General features: G+C 41.0%; 1 pseudogene; it reads left to right on the top strand.

The window, feature by feature from the left end:
* Positions 1-4,577: 4,577 nt before the first annotated feature.
* Positions 4,578-5,730, top strand: LOC102863817 (annotated as a pseudogene).
* Positions 5,731-9,373: the final 3,643 nt, after the last annotated feature.

Raw genomic sequence — 9,373 nt, 5'->3', positions numbered from 1 at the left:
ACTATAACTTTATAGGACCATAAAACTGTCTTATCTTCCATGAGTTGTGGATTAAATGTGGATTTATTGAGGTGACGGGATTACATTCCTCAGCTGTGTTCGATGGGAGTAAATTCCCAAGACCCAGGTTCTGCTTTTTATGAGATGTTCTCTCCTGATACTAGGATTCAGGCAATTGTAGTTTTGCTTTCATCCAACTCTAAAATTTTGTTTTCTCTTTTTCATCTATGCCAGAAAAACCTTTCTAAATTGTTCCTTTTTTATTGCAGTAATCACACCTCAGATAAATCTCACTGGCTATAATATTGCCATTGTGCAGAGCTCTAAATTGTTCTTGACATTATTTGCCCAATGTTTAAAGAACAGATTGTGTGTGTGTGTGTGTGTGTGTGTGTGTGTGTGTGTTATACATAGAGTTAATGAAAGAAATTCCAAAGACAATTTGCTGGGTATGATTAAAAACTGGTTAATGTTCTACAGGGTAATAAAAATAAGCTCATTTGTTTGCATTTTGAGTACTTTTTGGTTATTATTTGACTGAAAGTTTGCAAATCTTAAAATCACAAGGTCTTAAACTCGTTTCCTTTTTCCTTGGGGTCTTTTATCATTTTAAAAATTTCGTGTTTTAAATTCACTCTTGTTTTCCCTATTTTATGTTTAAAACCTTAAAAGGTTCTCCTTATTGCTATTTTAGTGGGATTTCTAGAGAAAGACTCAACTACTGCCTTCAATCTATGGTAAAGGCTTTCTTAGCTTTTGTTGTTGTTGTTATGTGCCGTCGAGTTGCCTGTGACTCACAGCAACCCTATGTACAATCCTGCTCTATCCTGTGCCAATCTCATTGTCTCAGACACATCTACCCTCATTAACCCAGTCATTGAATCAACCTATCTCATCAAGGATCTTCCTCTCCTGTGCTGTCCATCCACCCTCTCAAGCATGACATCTCTCACCAAGGACTGACCCTCCTTGAAACATGTCCAAAAGATTTACAGTGTAAATATTGTATGAGTGCATCAATTCAATTACTTCAGACTAAGTTGTTGTTGTTGTTATTGTTGTTATGTGCCATTGAGTCACTTGTGACTCGTAGCAACCCTGTGTACAACTGCTCTGAACTCTGCTCCATCCTGTACCAAACTAAATGGTTCCAACAAACTCATCCCCGTTACTCTAGTCGCTGAACCAATCCATCTCATTGAGGATCTTCCTCTCTTGTGCTGTCCCTATACCCTCCCAAGTATGATGTCCCTCTCTAAAGACTGGTCCCTCCTTGCAACATGCCCAAATTATATCAGACCAAGCTTCAGAATCCTTGCCTCCAAGGAGCAGCCTGGTTTCACCATCTCCAAGTCAAACCTGCTTGTTCTAGCAGTCCATGCTATATTCAATATTCTTCTCCAACACCACAGATCAAAGGCATCAATTCTCCTTCTATTATCCCTAGTCATTGTTTCTTACTGTTCAATTATTCAAGGACTATATTAAATATGGTGATGATAGTATATGTTTAGTATTTTAATGAGACTAGTCTGAATATTATTCAGTACACTACTAGCCTTTGTTGTTAAAATACAAATTATCAATCATGATGAATTAACCTGTTAATGTGATCAGATGGCTTTTCTTCCTCGTATTTTTATTAACAAGATGAATTACATTCATATATTTTTAGTTTATAGCCATTCTGTAGATTATAAACTGGAACCAGAGTATTTAATTCTTTGGTTCGTGACTAGATACTTTTCACCAACATTTTGTGTCAGAGTTTTACATCTGTGTGCAAAGAGAGTATCAGTCTTTAAACTGTTTTAGCATCAATATTTAATATGATTCATAAATCATTTTGGAAACTTTCATATTCTTTCTACTCTCTGAAGATCCTTCTAAAAATTTTTCATCCTGATTTGGGTGAAAGTTTACAGAGCAAATTGATTTTCTATCCAAAGATTCACACACATTTAGCTTTGTGATGTTGACTGATTCTCCACAATGTAATAACACTCTTCCCACTTCCTCTTTAGGTTTAACGTTTCCACCTGGCCTTATTTCTTATCTTTTCCCGATTTCAGAGCTTTATCTCTGGGCAATTGGCTTCCCTGTTGATCTTATATTGTTCACTGTTCTAAGGAATGTCTTCCTCCCTGGTTTTATTATTCACCTCACAGGCCTGGCTCTACTGTTGGAGAGAGAGGTGAGCCACAGAGTTAATTTCATTTTTAGGTTTGAAGAGTGACTAAGAGTCATGGTCTCATTCCCTTGTTCTCTATGAGACATATAAGCCTGTCTTTTTAAAGCTTTTTTTTTGTTATTATTTTTTGTGTGTGCACCATCAAATCGGCTCTGACTGGTACAGAAGGAGATTTGTCCCTCGTTCTCCAGCAGAGCATCTAGTGGATTCAAACAGTGCGCCTTTGGGATTGCAGTGCAAGTTCTTCTCTCTAGGCCACCAGAACTCCCTAAGCCTGCCTTTTTTATTTGCTGTTTGTTCCACATTTTCCTTCCTCTCAATCAGGGACTTTCTATCATGATTCCTTTCAGAAGTGTCAGTAGTGGTAGCTGGACAACATCTAATTATTCTGATCTCAAGGTCATGGAGCCTGAAACTTCCATGGTCCACTAGTCTTTTGTGTTTTTTTGGGGGTGTTTCCCCATTTTTAGTCTGTTGTTGTTGTTGTTGTTGTTGTTATGTGCCGTCGAGTCGCTTGTGACTCATAGCGACCCTATGTACAACAGCCCTAAACTCCGCTCTGTCCTGTGCTAATCTCAGTGTCTCCGACACTCCCATCCCAATTATTCCAGTCACTGAATCAATCCACGTCATAGAGGGCCTTCCTCTCCTGCGCTGTCCCTCCACCCTCCCAAGCATGATGTCCCTCTCTAAGGACCGGTCTCTTCTCACAACATGTCCAAAGTAAGTTAGATGGAGCCTCAGAATCCTTGCCTCCAAGGAGCCACCCAGTTTAACCCTTTCCAGGACAAATCTGTTTGTTTTCCTAGCAGTCCATGGTATTCTCAATACTCTTCTCCAGCACCATAGCTCAAAGGCATCAATTCTCCTTCTATCCTCCTTGGTCATTGTCCAACTCTCTGATGCATAACAAGTGATTGTGAAGACCATGGCCTGTATCAGACGCACCTTAGTCTCCAGAGAGACACCATTGTTCTTCAGTACTTTGGAGAGGTCCCTAACAGCAGACTTTCCCATGGCAAGTCTTTTAGATTAATTATTTGCACGCATCTTTGGTTTTCTGCGCTCATCTTCACTCTGGATGAAAAGAGACCAATAGTTATACTTCAGGTGGAAGTTCACAAGCTTTAAAAGCCTCTGTTGTTACTCAATGAAGTAGAATGTTGAGCATGGCCTAGGGGACAAGGTGAATGATCATGACTAAGGAGTTTCCCTAACTTTATGCCCTGTATGTGCTACTGTATTCATGGATGTATTTGCAGCACACTTAAATATTGATGTAGAAGTATCTTCTGTTAAACCTGTGTATATTTTGGGGTATAATCTCATTTCCCTTCTCATACCTGTTCAGCTTCTATGTGTCTATCCATGTATCCACTCATCAATTATTGTAATTACTGATAATGCAGAACGGTGTATGTAATAGTGTTTACATTCGTCGCCTTTCACTCTTGTGCTTCTTCTGGTGTGTTCGTTTGCTTTGATCATTTTGTGCTGACCTCGGTCTCACTGTATATTGCCTTTCTCTTCACTCAAGTTAATCTGTGCCTATATGTGTGATTAACTGCCTCTGAAAACCTGTTGGAGGGTCATCTATGGCTCTGTTCCAATTTGACAGTATACAACAACAAAGACCCCCTAGGTAGTGATTTGCCTTACTTTCCTCCCACAGCTAATAGCTTCAAAGATTGTTTCTTCCAGTGCGTAAACTCTTTCTTGCCGTTGTTGTGTCTTGTTGATTCAGAACTGATTCGTAGCTGACCCTCCAGAAGGCTTTCCAAGGCAGTAAGTTGCATGGGAAGAGACTGTCCGTCCTTCTCCTACAGAGCAGCTGGTGGATTCTTTTGACGGATTTTATAGTAAAAGTCTCAAGGAATTGTGACTAATTTCATTTGAAAGAATCCTCCAGTTTCATCCATAGGGAGCTGTGGTGGTGTAGTTCCTAGGGGTTTGTGCTGCTAACCCAGAGGTCATGCCTCCCTGGCAGTGGGGATCCACCAGTGACTCCAAAGAATGATGGGTAATTTCCTCCTGTGGAGGGTCAGTTCTGAGTTGATCACAACTGCAAGGCAATGAGTGAGAACTGAGTTTTATCCATGCTATGAGGTGTTTTGCAGGCTTTTCATTATTCTTAATGTTGTGTTAGTTGTAATTGTTGTATTACATGCCATCAAATCAGAACCAACTCAGCTCACCCTTCGGGAGGTTTTCAGAGGTGGTAAATCACATGAGAGGAGACTGCCTGTCTTTCACCAGTGGAGCAGCTGGTGGGTTTGAACCACTGGCCTTTAGCTTTACAGTGCAACATCTTACCACTAAGCCACCAAAGTATGCACCATAGTTGATCTGTCCATTCATCCATTGTTTTGCTATTGGGAATAACGTCATGAGCATGGATGTGTGTCTGGAATTGTTTAAGAACATCAAAGACTATCTTTACTTCCTTAAAGGTTTGTTCGAATATTTATGTAAATTGATCTGGAACAGGTCCCTTTTATGGGATAGAAAAGTGATACTGCATGATACGGTCTCATTACACACACACACAGACACACACACGCACAGAGTGCAGCCCCGGTCAGTGTGCTCAGCCCATGAGCAGTGGGGCTGGGCAATGGTTCATGGCTGCGGTTTACTCTGACATGGGTACACTGAGAAACACCCACCAAAAAGGGTCTGCCATCAATCCGTTACCATGCTCCAGTCTCATTCCCCCCTACCCATGGTAATAAATTGTTTTTCTTTTCTATATTTTGGGGGTTACTTCTGATAAAGTGAGGAAGCCCTGGTGCTACCATAGACAAAGCGTTGTCAGCAAATGAACCAGCAGCTGCTCTGCAGGAGGAAGATGAGGTGCTCTCCTCTCATAGAGATTTATAGCCACAAAAAGCATACAGGGCAGTTCTAGTCTGCTGTAAGGGGTTGTGATGAATCGGAATCAATGCCGGAGCATCGAGTTTGGTTTGTTGATCACGTTTGGAGTTCTGGTGTCACAGCAGATTAAACCCTGAGCTCTTCATTGAGGGTTTAGAGGCTTCATCCTTAGGGAGTTGCGAGGAAAAGGTCCCAATACCTGAGCGCTCAAGGTGTGGCTTCACCGAGGACCAGGCCGCAGAATGTAAGGAGGCCTTCCAGCTGTTTGACCGAACAGGTGATGGAAAGATCCTGTACAGCCAACGTGGAGATGTAATGAGGGCCCTGGGCCAGCACCCCATCAACGCCGAGGTGCTCAAGTTCCTGGGATACCCTAAGAGTGGTGAAATGAATGTGAAGGTCCTGGGTTTTGAGCACTTTCTGCCCATGCTGCAGACTGTGGCCAGGAAGAACAGGACCAGGGCACCTATGAAGACTATGATGAAGGCCTTTGGGTATTTGACAAGGAAGGGATCGGTACTGTCAAGGGTGCTGAAATCTGGCATGTCCTTGTCACACTGGGTGAGAAGGTGACAGAGGAAGCAGAGATTCTGGTGACAGGGCATGAGGACAGCAGTGCTTGTATCAACTATGAAGAGCTCCTCCGAGTGGTGCTGAATGGCTGAGGGCAGCCCTTCCTGTGTCCCCAGAGCCCCGTGCCTTCTCCTGTGTGAGACTGTATGTAGCCCTGAGAGCCGCCTTGCTGTCACAGCTCCTTTCCCATCTTGTAGCTCTTGGATAATGCTTGCCAGAAGCATTCATCAAATAAACTTGCTGTCTATGCCTAGAAAAAAAAAATCAAAAAGCCTTAGGGAGTTGCACTGCTAATCCAAAGATGGAGTCTCTCTGGAAACCCAAATCCCCTGGTGGGTCCCCAGAAGAAGGATGGACAAGAACCTCCTGGTAGTTACAATCTCTGAAAACTGAAAGATCAGCTAAGATTCCGTTCCCACTCCATGGCGACGAGTTTGGCGTGACTTTATTTTGCATTTCATTGAATGTTGGGCAAATCCGTCAGCCACTCCATAGGAGAAAGATGAAGCCCCTTGGAAACCTTAAGGGGACATTCTACTTTGCCTTGTGGGTCATTTGTTGTTGTTTTTATTGTTGTTATGTGGTATTGAGTCGACTATAACTCATAGTGACCCTATGAACAGTAGCTCTGAACCCTGCCCTATCTTGAGCCAATCTCACTGTCTCTGACACACCTGCCCTCATTGCCACAGGTCACTGTGTCAGCCTGTCTCATCTGGGGTCTTTCTTTCTAGCGCTGACCCTCTACTCTTTCAAACCTGATATCCTTCTCCAGGGACTGGCCTCTCCTGACAACATGCCCAAAGTATATGAGGTGGAGTTTAAAAGTCCTTGCCTCCAAGGAGCACCTTGGTTTCTCTCACTCCAGGATAAATTTGTTTGTTCTGGCAGTTTGTGATATGCTCAGTACTCTTCTCCAGCACCACAACTCAAAGACATCCATTTTCTTCTGCCATTCTTAGTCATTGTTAGCTCTCAGATTCATAGCAATTAATTGAGAAGACCATGGCCTGGATCAGGAGCATCTTAGCCTCTAGACTGGCCTCATTCCTCCCTAGTCCTCCGGAAAGGCCTTGACAGTAGACTTTTCAAAGTTGTGTTCAGTACAAGTTAGTATAAGCTGCATGGCAATGAGTGGGTTATGACTAGAGGTTGACATTCAGACTAATGGCAGGGAATGCAGAGGGCTCTTTGTAGGCTACTGGGTTTCTGCAGAGCCTCTAGTCATAGTGCTTAAAGATGAGTCTCTCAAATACTCACCTAACCTCGCCAGAGGGCCAGACAGCCTGTGGAGGTTGGTTGGGTGGTTGTTCACTTTCTTAAGGGTTTAGACCTTTTTGTTTAGGAAGTGATTCTCTAGAGAGTCACAGAGATATAAATCTGTGTGGATAGAACCCACAACATGTATATCCTTAAGGGCCTGATTCCAATTCTTTTCCAGACCCAGGGCAGTTTCCATGGCATCCAGCATTCCACTCTACACAACTTGGGATGGACCTAAGGGTCCATCAACAAATACATAGATTCTTTTGAAATGTGATGTATTTATTTGCTATCAAGTTTAAAATCACTGCCATTGCCTCAGTTGTTACCCACAGCAACTATATGCAACTGAATAGAATTGTCCCAAAGGTCTCCACAGCTATAAATAATTACAGAAGCAGACTGCACCTTTTTCTCCTTTGGAGTGTCTCATGGGTTCAAACAGTTGACTTTTCAATTAAGAGCAGGCACTAAAGAAAGTATTATGCCATCAGACTTCCTCATGGATATATGTAATGGAATATCATTTTACCATAAGCAAGAATTAAATTGCAAGAGATGCTATAACACTGAAGAACCTTGAAATCGTTATGTTAACTGAAATAAATGAGACACAAAAGGACATATATAATGCTATCTATGGAAAAATCTTAAATAGGCAAATTGATAGAGATATAAGGTAGATTAGAGGTTACTACGGGCTGGGGAGGAAGCTGGGAATGAGGAGTTAATACTCTAAGTATAGAGTTGTTAGGAATGTTGGAAATATATTAGAAATTGACAGTAGTGATCGTCACACAAAACTGTGAGCGCAATACCACCACACACCTACTTTTAGGAGGGGAGTGTTGGTGGCTTAGTCCATAGGGAGTTGCCTTGCTAAACCAAAAGCTGTGCATCTCTAGAGGTTCTAACCTATCAGTGGCTCCAAGTAAAAAGGTTAGAAAATCTTCTTCCATGTAATTTACAGCCTCAAAACCCAATGGAGGGTCAGCTATGAGTCAGTTCCAACTTGATGGCAATGAATTTCAGATTCGAGGTTTTTATTCAAAAGTGGTTAAAATGACAAATTTTATGTATAAATACCTAACCTCACAAAAGGAATTTAAATAAATAAAAGAATCTGTTTTAATTTTTTAAATTGTGTTTAATAATGTGGAAAGAGTATTTTAATACACATGGCATCTTATTCCTGACTTCTTTGCTGGTTTTTGGTAATATTGAAACTCTTAAAAATTTTTTTCTGACACTTTTTCACAACATTAAATTCCTAGGTATCCCACATTTCCAGTTTCTTCTGTAAATATTTCTTTATTTTCTTCTTTATCTGATTGCTTGTTATGAAAGAATGAAATTGGCTTTTTAATGCTGGTCTTATACTTAGCAACTTTACTAGTCCTTTAAAAATGAATTCTTTGTATAGTCTCTTGGATTTTATATGTTTGCCATCACGTCATATTAAACCAGCATTTAGCTACACTTTGTTTTGATCCAAATTAGTTGCTTCTGTCTTTTAAAGAATGGATTTAAGTGATTCACATTTTCTGTGCACAGCATTGTTTTTAAATTTACTTATTCCAGCCTGTTTGTGTTTTCTTCAGACTCTGCCTTTTCCTTTGCTTCTCCTTCCTCCATTCTTGCTTTGTTTTAAAATTAAAGCATTGTTTTGAGTCTATTCATACTTTCTTCTTCTGACTTGCTAGTTGTGAATCTGTTGGGATTTCTCTTTCTGGCAACATGAGAGACAGATGCCCAGACAGTCATCCTCCTGAAAATGCCTGGGCAAAATATTTGTTAATCTTTTCAAATGCATCAGTGAGCTGACAGGAAAGTAAGAAATGCTTAGGTTCAGGACGAAGTGAAGGAAAGAACTGAAAAATGCAAACAGAATACTGCGTAGGCTGTTGTTTGATGACACTGTCAGCACCTGTTAATATTAACAACAATTTTTGTATCACAACTGCAATTAAGAAATCAAGCAGACAAGAAAATGTGCTTATTAAAGAGCTGTTGTTGTTGTGTACTGTAGAATCAGAACCGACCCATAGCTGACCCTCTGGAGGGTTTTAAGAGGCAGTTAATCACACAGGAGGAAATTGTTCATTCTCCTGTGAATCAGCTGGTAGCCTCAAACCACATGTCTTCGGGATTGCAGTGCAGCTTCTTGCCACTAGGCCACCAGAACGCCTATTGAAGAGTTACACATCAAGAAGGGAGCTCTGGTGGTCTAGTGGGTAGGGAGTTGCTCTGGCAACTCAAAAGCAAGATGTTCAAATCCAACTTCTCCATGGAAGAAAGACATACAGTCTCCTTCTGTGCAATTTCGTTTTTAAAAAAGCCCCTGGAAGGTCAGCTATGAGTCATTTCTAACTCAATGACAATGAATAACAACAACATACACTAATACAGAATATTTGAAAAGCACATTTGAAGTATTATTTAACAGAAAAATAGAAATATACAGAATACTAT

This window comes from Elephantulus edwardii, unplaced genomic scaffold (assembly GCF_000299155.1).
Source record: "Elephantulus edwardii isolate Elephantulus edwardi_28Jun2011 unplaced genomic scaffold, EleEdw1.0 scaffold00138, whole genome shotgun sequence".
Classification (NCBI taxonomy): Eukaryota; Metazoa; Chordata; class Mammalia; order Macroscelidea; family Macroscelididae; genus Elephantulus; species Elephantulus edwardii.
Note: the sequence above shows the minus strand (reverse complement) of the source record. Positions and strands in the feature narration are given on the sequence as shown.